General features: G+C 44.7%; 1 non-coding gene across 1 annotated transcript; it reads left to right on the top strand.

Moving 5' to 3' along the window:
* Positions 1–1,902: 1,902 nt before the first annotated feature.
* On the top strand, positions 1,903–2,010 carry LOC121496354. Its single transcript, XR_005989182.1, has one exon. It is a non-coding gene; the product is annotated as a U6 spliceosomal RNA (small nuclear RNA).
* Positions 2,011–10,665: the final 8,655 nt, after the last annotated feature.

Below are 10,665 nucleotides of genomic sequence, written 5' to 3'. Positions count from 1 at the left end.
GACCGTGAGAGAGTTCATGGGGCAGGGGGGACAAAGGACAGACAGCAAGTATAGGTGTCCTTGAAGAGCAGATCACCCAGGAAGTCAGGGTGCCCCTAAACCCTTCCATCAGACTTTGTCCAGCATCTTGACCGTGTTCCACACGTCACTAGATCTCGGCCTCTCAGGATGTATGAATAAGAGCCCAGGAATCACACAAGACCTTAGGGCAAAGAGTATTCACCTCCACTAAATATTTTCCTAAGCATTTGCTATGTGCTCCACATGGCCCTTGAGGACTGAGAGCAGCCCTGACGGGAGTTGACATCCCAAAACCATTCTTCCAGAGCTTCTATTTGAAGGGGAGATAAGTGATGTCAGTAATGTCTGAAGGACTTTAAGTTTTGGGGGTACAAGAAAGACTATTCTGAAGTGTATCTTGGTTTTAGAAGTTAACAATTTCTTGAAGTCACATGTTGAAAAAGCAAGGGTTTAGGCTCACCTTATACATCTACCTTTAAGTCTGAAACACATGAGCCATCATGTGTACGGGCTATTTGGAAAATGTTTGATTGCATTTGCAAACTTAATTAAGCCACATTTATAAATTCTGTGTATTCAGTTTCATTTTTTAGTAGCTCATCTGTGTTATTGACAAATCTTCCTAGGTGCTTAAGTAATTTTTATAAAGCTATTAAATTAAGCTAATAAATGTGGTGATCCTTAAAACATCTTCACATTCTAACTTTATATATAAATTTAGTTAAGATTTCAAATTAAAATCATAAGTCAAGCTCAATTATTACTCAATTACGTATTTTAAGTGGCTGTTATAGGTTGATCTGTTCACTCTAACAGATCAAATCCTGTAAACAAAATAAGCATACAAAATATACATTTTGCTATTGAAATATTTAAAATATAAATAGTAATACTATGGATTTTGTCCTCTCAAACATTTTTGTGATTAATTTTACATCTCCTAAGGATAGTAATATGCTTAACCTTTAAGGAACAATGATATGAACCCCTTCCAGGTTCACAGAGTATGATGACCAGCTATAGCTAGGCAATTGAGGTGTCGTGTGCCACCGAACCCCCTTCTCAGCGTTGCCTAAGGAAGAAGGTGGTGGCTTCATTCATGTCCCTTAATCCACATGTAATTCATGCCTCTTCACCCAGATGGCTGCACTGTGGGTTTCGTATTCACTTTACAGAGAAGGACCATGTCTAAAAGACATGGGTACCTAACCAGAATCTGGCTTTGTTTTCCTTTTTCTTTTCTTTTTTTTCTTTTCCTTCCATAATCTGAAGGGCACACAACACTTACAGATTTCCAATCACACTGTGGATATCCCTCAGCGGGCCATAGAATTTTAAGGACAATGTCCGAGATCATTCTGTTGACAAGAGGTGCAAAGTGAAGAGGAGAAAAATAAGGTAGAGTAGAGGGTTTAGGAAGTGAGGGGTGGGTACTGGTTTACAGGGTGGTCTGAGATGGCCTGAGAAGAGGACATTGGATCAGACAGAGAAGGATGGAAGGGACAAGGCCAAGCAGATATCTGGCAAGGTCATGTTTCGGGTAGAGGGAAGAGTGGATGCAAAGGGCCTGAGGTAGGAGTGTGCTTGGCATTTTAAAAGAATAGCAGGGAATCCAGGGTTAGGGTTGTATACATGGGGTGGGGGTGGGGGGATAGTGAGAAGAGATGAAATCAGAGGGGAAATAGCAGGATGAGATGGGGACACTTAGACATTATTGACCAGCATAAGGATCCTACGTTCTATTCTGAATCAACTAGGAAGCCATTGGACCTGGTTTAGGTTTTCAAAAGCTTTCTCTAGGTACCAGTTGGAAAAATAGAATGTAGTGAGAGCTAATACAGATAACCAGCGAGGAAGAAACTCTTAAAATAGTCCCATCTGGTACTGGCTTTGGCAGCACATATACTAAAACTGGCATCATACAGAGAAGGTTAAGCATGGCTCCTCTACAAGGATGACACACAAAACAGTCCCATCTAGAAAGCATGGCGGCCTATGGTACCAGTGGAAATTGTGCTAAGTGATTGGATTACAGGCACATTTTCAAGGTAGTGAAAACACAAACAATTAAGGATGGGAGACCAGGAGAGGAATGGAGGAGAGCAGAGTATTCAGAAGAATGAAGTGGCTAGGTTCAGAGACAGGGGAAGTACCAGGTGGAGTGGTAGCAGTCAGGAGTTCAGCTGAGGGCATGTCAAGGAGCAGCTGGTCACATGAACTGGAAGTGCAAGGTGGATGCTGGAGCCATCCTGGCTGCCAACTCTGGCCACATCCACCGCCCCACTAAGCTCCAGGTCGATGTCCACTTGCTCTTTGACACCTCCCCTGGATGTCTAAGGGGCATCTCTGCCTCTCTGCAAAAAATAAATAAATAAAAATAAAAATAAACAAATCATTATTATCTATAAGCACTAACTGTCATGGGTGTCTGGTGTGGTGGGTGAGAAGTGAAGGAGGGGCAGAGAAGCGAAAGTAAATGGTATATTCTTCTAGGAAAAGTGAGTAATATCCTATGGGCAGCTTTTCAGGACTTCTTGTTGCTTTGGCAATGCAATTTCAAAGATTAATGTACCCCACTGAAATTCCAGCCCACTGTTGATCCAACTTGTGTAAAATGCTGTGGATGTATGTAGAGTCCAGAGACTTGATATCAAAACATGGGCAAGAATCTCTTGACTTGACTTCTTCCATTGTTTACGTGCCTCCCACATAGCGGCATGTTCATCCCCTAGAGCTGCCATAACATATTTCCACAAACTGGGTGGCTTAACACAACAGAAATACATTCTCTTGTGGTTCTGCAAGCCAGAAGTCAGAAATCCAGCTGTCAGCAGGGCCATGCTCCCTCTGGAGGCTCTAGAGGGCAACCCTTCCTTTCGTCTTCTGCTAGCTTCCAGAAGCTGCTGGCATTCCCTGTGGCTCACATCACTCCTGTCCTGGCGTCCATCTTCACATGACCTTCTCTGTTTCTGTGACTTCTCTTCTGTCCCTCATCAGGACCCTTGTTATTGGATTTAGGTATGCTATAGGATGAAATTATAATTAGAATCAACTACAGGGATTGTATGCCCCCAAAACTAGTACGTTGAAACCTTTTCCCCAGTATGATAGTATTAGGAGATGGGGCCTTTAGGAGGTGCTGAGGTCATGAAAGGGGGACCTCATGCATGGGATGAGTGCCCTCATAAAAGAGATCCCAGAAAGGTCCCTCATCCCTTCATGTGAGGACACAATGACAAAGTGGCTGTCTGTGAATGTTAGCCAGAAAGCAGGCTCTGACCAGAGACCGAATCTGCTGGCACCCTGATCTTGGACTTCCCAGCCTCTAGACTGTGAGAAACAGATGTTTGAGTGTATAAGCCACCAAGTCTATGGTGTTTTGTTTTGTTTTTAATATTTTATTTTTAAGTTATCTCTATACCCAACGTGAGGTTTGAACCCACAATCCTGAGATCAAGCGTTGCACGCTCCACTGACTGAGCCAGCCAGTTGCCTCTATGGTATTTTTGCTATGGCAACCTGAATAGATTAAAATAGGTTCCACTCAAATAATCCAGGAAGATCTCATCTGGACATCATTAAATCAATTACATCTGCCAGGACCCTCTAGCCAACTAAGGTCATAATCACAGGTTCTGGGGATGTGGACATATCTTCTGGCATGGTACCATTCAATCCACTAGATTTGACTAGTATTTTAGAGGAAAAGATCTAACCTCTTCACACATTCATGTGCCTATTAATTACTTTAGCAAATGTTTACTGAGCAGATTATAAGACAAGGCCTATGTGTGGCATTGCACACTGGGGTCAAGATAATAAGCAAAGGCTTTACAGAGACCTCACAGCCCTGTTAGGGTAACAGGATAAAAACAAAACAAAAAACCAATTCAGCTCACCTAGGAGCATTCATGGTGTCCTCATGTATATTGATATATAGATATTAGTATATATATTAGTATATATATTAGTATATATATTACATATACATATTATATATACAATATATAGGCAATATACATGTATATTTTATTTATATATATAAATTATTTTTATATATGCCTATACACACACACACACATATACATATATATATACATATATATATATATATCCTACCAATTACTTCCATCTAGCAAGTAACTATTACTGTTTCCATTTACAGTCATGGAAATTGGCTGAGAGAAGTAAAGTGACTTCCAGACAGTGACAATATGTAAGTGGTACGGTCAGGATTCAAACCCAGGTGTGCCCAAATTGGGGGAGGGAGATGTTCTTTAAATCTTCTGGTCAACCTCTTTTGGGAAGTACTCACTTTTATTTTATAACCTGTAAATCAAAAGGTGTAGGAGGGACGACTGGGTGGCTCAGTGGTTGAGCATCGGCCTTTGGCTCAGGGTGTGATCCCGGTCTAGAAATTGAGTCCCTCATCAGGCTCCCCGCAGGGACCCTGCTTCTCTCTCTGCCTATGTCTCTGCCTCTTTATCGTGTGTCTCTCATGAATAAATAAATTAATTAAAACAAACAAAAAAACAAACAGGTGTAGGACTTGCGTTTCCTTAAGGTCTGGTGTTCTCAGAGCCCTCAGTCCTATCAAACAGTATGAGAATGACAAAATACCTCTGAACCCCCGTGACCCAGACTCTGTTTCCAAAAAAGTGGTACCCTCTGCGTGTGTGCATCTGAAAAACAGCAATCCCTATAATTGATTATAATTAGATGCAGCACGGAGTGGTCAACCAGTACTTTGCAGCATAGTTAGAAATGTGCTTTCATTTATACTTACTACTTGGTAAGACAGTAGGAATTCTTTTTTTTTTTTCCTGCTGTGGCTTATGGAAGCAGTCATGTGGCACACAGGAGAGGTGTGTACCCTCTTGCAACACCACCTCTGAGTTGAGTGATCCAGGGCAACATTGCTTCTATCCTGAGCCCCGGGGTCCTCATCGCTAAGGTGAATGTTTGTACTGGGTGGTCTTTGAAGTTCCTTCTGCCTCTGAAATGTTGTAATGGCAAGGCTAAATATTTAGTGCTAATTATATTTGTTAGGATATATGTTCTGTATGGCTAGGCTTAGTTTACATTTTTTATGAGACAGATGAATGAGGTTAATAAGAATAGATAATTTTTTAAAAATACTGGATTCCCAGAAGGCATTTTACTGTGAATTTAATTATGGAAAATGTTAATTGTAGCACTTCAAGACTTGAAAGTTGTCCAATTGCTTCATGCACGAGTAAGGGACAGCTTTTCTCAAGTTAGCCTCTGTTCTAAACTAGTGCCAGAGATGCAGAATGGCTACTTTCTAGCCATAGAAAGAAAGAAAATGCCAGGCAGTTGGCATAGTCAGTTTCTTTCTTGGTCTTTGGCAAATTAATGTGTCTACAACAGATAGGAAATACACATTTTTAAATGGAGCTCCACTATTATCCACCTACTGTATGCTCTCACTGTAGGGCTGTCACTAGCCTATATGGCCTCTTCATTACAGATTAGCCAAAGGCATGTTCTTTCAGAGCATTACAGCTCCACAAACAGCTTGATGAGCAAGGTATGCTGCACCTGCATGGGTATGAGCTGACTACTGGAGCTTGGGATGAATTGCAGTCTCTACTCATGGCCTTGGCTATTTGTGCAGTGCACACACTGCCCCACTGAACACGGCAGCCCTTCCTGGCTCAATCACTTAAACTCTTTCTACTCCTCCCAGGAAGCAGCCTATCCCTATTTTTAAAGAGCCCATCATCACTGCTTTGAAAATGGCTTCATCTGAGTTTGCAGACAGAGGGCCTGGAATATTTGAGGACCTTGGAGAGAACAACACTTTTCAACAATGGAAAGAAAAACCATTGTGGCTAAGGTTAGGAAATAAGGGATATGAAGTTAGGAGACAAGATTCTAGAGATAAGAGAGGTCATTCTTTAATTTCTAGGCCATTGGTGAGGAACTTTCTCCTAAAAACAACAGGACTCTGTGACTGTGTAAGCATTGAACAGTTTAAACAGATCTAACCGGTTACTCTGTAGAGACTAAATTGTGGGAAGCCTGGAGTGGCTTGGGCAAGGGTGATGCTGGATAAAGAGGAATGGATTATAAAGATATTTATAAAGTAGAATTACCCAGGAATGGGGATGATTTGGGTTGAGGGATGAGAGATAATTTCAAAGGTAGGAATAATTGCTTACATGACACTTGGATGTGCCAGGTGCCATTCTAGACGTCCTACACATACTAGTTGATTTAATCTGTGAAGGAGGGACTATTATCTTCCTCCTTTTATATAAAACATGAATTTGAAGCACAGAAAGATTAAATAACTTGCCCATGTCCCACGGCACAGTTGGGATTTCAAGCCTGAGAGTCTGAGCTTTAATTTAAGTCCTTGCTGCAAACCAGTGGTCTGCACCAGAGGACGTTTGGCAATATCAGGTGGCATTAATGGCCACCAACTCAGGGTTAGGGGGCGCTACTGTCATCTACAGGATGGAAACCATGACTGCTGGTTTCTTATATCACAGGACGGCCCCCACCAGAGAGGATGATCCGGCCCCGTCTGTCTAGTAGTGCCAAGATCGGAGGTTGAGCTCTGATCACTGCCTTCGACTACCTCTTGAGGATAGTGCTTGGGTTACATCTTAGACTAGGGTAAGACCAGTTTGAGGGAGACTATGAGTTACTGTCTGGACACATCCAGTTAAAGTCCTTAAAGACACCCAAGAGAACATGACAAATGCACGGCTGGATGCCTGCTGGGATCCGGCATTGGTTGAAGTTGATTTCTATTCTTGGTAACTGGACACACCCACATACCTTATACATTTTATCTTGAAGTTGTTTGTTTACACCCCACCCTCTTCCAGAAAGGATGTAAACCTGCTTACAAGGATAAGGAATAAACAATAGGCCATACAAGTTAAAAGTGGGACAAAAGGCAAGGACACCACGGGGATGGCATGAGATGGAACCAGAAACAAGGCCTGAAAAGACCCGGACCGTCTTTCTGGCTGTTGCAGGCTTGTTATTAGGATCTTACTAGACTCATGCATTCCTGGCTGAATATTGCCCTTCTCTAGCAGATGGACCCTTAATTGCATCTCTCTGTGAATAAAACTGGATATTTTAAGTTCCTGGTATCTAGTGGGAAAGCAACAAATCGTTGTTCAGAGAATCTCTGGGAATCCAGCTGTGAACAGGACACAAACCTTCCCCTCCTGTGGCTGCCTTTCTAAGAGCATCCCAAAGACAGGCATCTGGTGCAGTAATTTGTGGTTTTGTTTTTTTCCAGATAAATCAATAAAATAGTTTTGAGGTGTCATTCATGCTATAACAAAGCAAAAGTTGGAGTCAGGAAAGAATGATGAGGACTGTGTCAGGTGGTGTGGTCGGGAGGTCTGTCCAGAGGTGATGGAACACCCAGCCTTGAAGAAGAAAAGGAGCCAGCCGGCACAGAGTGAGTGTGGCGTGTTCCAGGCCCAGGGAACAGCATGGGTGGATACCCCAATGGAAGGAGCCTTGGCCTCTGAGAGATCCAAAGGAGGACCTGAAGGAGGACAAGGCTGGATGCTTCTACAGAAAGGAAAGGTATAGGAAAGGGTGTGGGTTTCATTCCAAGTGCAGGAAGGAGCTGTGGAGGGATTATGTGGTAAAGGCCAATGGATGTCTCCTTGTGTCCATGTTCCCCTTCTTCCTCATTGCTAAAGCACACAGCTCTTGAACTGGGCTGGGGGCAGCCTAGGATGGGCACAGCTTCCCCAGCCTTCTTGGTAGATGCGGTCATGTGATATAAGCTGGCCACAAGAATGCAAGCTGAGGTGTAGCTTGGAAAGGAGGGAGTGGCACGGTCCTTGCTGCTCTGTGGGATGGAGACTCAATGGCTGGAGCCCCAGCACCATCTTGGACTTGGAGGCACCCTTTGACATGGAGCCTAGGGATGGAGGTGCCCCGAGCTAGACGGAGCCTGAATTCTGGTACTGTACTGGTACACCAGTCTTGGGTAGCCTAGTGCTGGATGCTTCTATGGGAAGGAGAAATGCCACTCTCACTGAAGACCCTGTTAGTGTGAGTTGTCTGCCACAGCTGAACCTAATCATAACTGATGGAGGTTTTCAGCAGAGGAAGGACATGGTTCTATTTATCCTATAAGAAGTTCCCTTAGACTACTGTGTGAGGAGAGTGGGCAAAAAGGGAATAGCATGGAAGCGAGGAGAAGGGGTAGAGTCTGCTGCGCCTCCAGGCAAATGCATGCATGCATGTGTCAGGGAATGAATGAATGGCCCAGTCCTGCCTGCTTCCTCATGCTCTCTGATGATCTGCTCTCCTTCACCTTTCTGCTCCATGAGCTGGTGAGTCCTCCGTAAAGGCTGCACGGGCTGCTCTAATGAAATACCCTAGGCGGGATGACTTAAAGACAGACAGCAGTTCTGGGAACTGACAAGTCCCAAGATCAAAGTGCCTATAGATGCAGTTGGTGGCTGAGAGAGTGAGCTCCGATGGCTCTTCCTCTTCTTAAAAGGGCACTCATCCCAACATGGGGGCCCCACCCCAGAAGCCCCTCTAAACCTAACTACCTCTCAAGACCCCACCTCCAAATACCCTCAAGTCATGGAGGATTAGGGCTCCAACATATGAATTATGGGAAGTGGGTTGAATTTTTACTTCTACAACAGAACACTTCACTTCTGACACTTCTGGTCACCCAATGTGGGGGCTGGGGTATTCCCCACAACAAGTAACTCTGCAACATCAGCTGAGTATCCTAGAATTCATTCTGATACTATCTACCTGGAGATAGTGTAAGATCCCCCAGAGGAAGGGTTCAGGCCAAAAGACTGCTCCCACCTCACTTCAGATGTCGATTGCAAGTGGTGGGTCTCCAGGTTAGTCACAACTTCTGTCCACCTTGACTACAAATTGGAGATTTTTTGCAACAAGCTCACAGAACTCAGAAAAACACTTGCTTACATTTACCAGTTTATTAAAAGAGATGATAAAGGATATGGATGAACTGCCAGTTGGGGGGATACATAGGGCAAGGTCTGGAAGGGTGCCAGGCACAGGAGCTTCTGTCCTCATGGAGCTGGGGTGCATCACCTCCCTGGTACATGGATGTGATCGCCAACCTGGACGTTCTCCGAACCCTGCACTGTGGAGATGTTTTATTGAGGCTTCCTCATGCAGGCACAGTAGATCAGTAACTGCATTTTCAGCCCTTCTTTCTTCACAAAAGAATAGGGGGTGGGGGCTGAAGATTCCAATCTTGGTCTTTCTTGTGGCCAGCCCCCTTCCAAAACCCCACCCAGAGTCACCTCATTAGAATTAAAAGATGCTCCTGTCACCGAGGAAGTTACAAGGGTCTCAAGAGCTCTATGCCAAGAACGGGGTGAAGAGACCCATATATTTTTTCTATTACCTCACAGGTGCACAATATTAATTCCATAACTTGTGCTTCTTTCTTTCCTTCTTTCTCCTGTCCTGATCCTCAAGTTCACCAGTGCAGGCAAAAGGAAGAGACCTGGAATGTCCCCACCATCCCTGGACCTCAGCACCTGCTTGAAGATTTTACCTCCCCTTCCACAGATGGAAAAAGTTCCTGCAAACAAGAGAGCAGAGGGGAAGAGGCACATCTTTGAGTATTAACCTTGGAAGGGTCCTTCGGGGCCATTGAATCCCCACTTCATAGATGGAGAAACAGACACCCAGAAAGGGAAGGGACTTGCCCATGGCCACACAGTGTGTCAGTAAGACAGAAGTCCTAAAAGGTAGAAGAAGGTGGAAGAGGGTGTAAAACTCATGTACCTCCCTCCCCCCCACTTTCACCCCCAATTAGAGAAGAGGAAACCAAGGCCCAGAGGAGAGGTGGTAGTGACAGCTAGGACCGGAACTCAGGACAGAGTCACCATCACAGAGTGCAACTAGGACACTCCCACAGAACTTGCGCTTAGGACTTAATGCCCTGTGCTCCTGTCTTGAAATGAGCAATCATTTTATCTTTAAATCTGTGTTTCGTAAGTGAAATCTGTTGGGACAACAGAGCATACATCAAGGGTTGGGAGCATCAGTTCAAATGAACTCCTGCCTCCTGCTGCCTCTCCAGGTGGGTTCTCAGCATCCCCCACCCCCTGGGAGTCCCACACCTGGTCCAGTCTGCCCCTCCCCCCTCTCTCAGCCCCATCCCCACCACAACCACCAGCAGGGGCCTGTGGATGGAGAGGGTTGGTATGCACACCCTATGGTGTTGCAGGGTAGGGAACACTATGGCCATCGCTGCCTGAGGTTGGCAGCACCATGGTGCATTCACTGGGCAGCCCAGCAGGACTGAGCCTCTTCCCCACCCTGATTCAGCAACCTAGGGCATCCTGATATGGAAGTTGCAATATTTGGGGCTGCCTGTCCATTGTGGGTTGGGGTAAAGGGCATATAGGAAAACGGGATGCCTTGTTCCCCTTCCCTGTCCCCCCAGACACTTGGTGGTCATCTAGAGAGTCTGCAAAAGAAAAAAGCCTTATATTTTAGTAACTTCAACAGCACCTCTTTGCTGCTTTTTGAACAAGGGGGCCCTGCATTTCTCTTTGCACTGAGACTTCAATTAGGTAGCATGTCCTGACTCAGGATTTCTGGTTGCTCCTTCCATCAATTGCCAGCTCT

This window comes from Vulpes lagopus, chromosome 7 (genome assembly GCF_018345385.1).
Source record: "Vulpes lagopus strain Blue_001 chromosome 7, ASM1834538v1, whole genome shotgun sequence".
Classification (NCBI taxonomy): domain Eukaryota; kingdom Metazoa; phylum Chordata; class Mammalia; order Carnivora; family Canidae; genus Vulpes; species Vulpes lagopus.
This window is presented reverse-complemented; position numbering and strand designations above follow the sequence as displayed.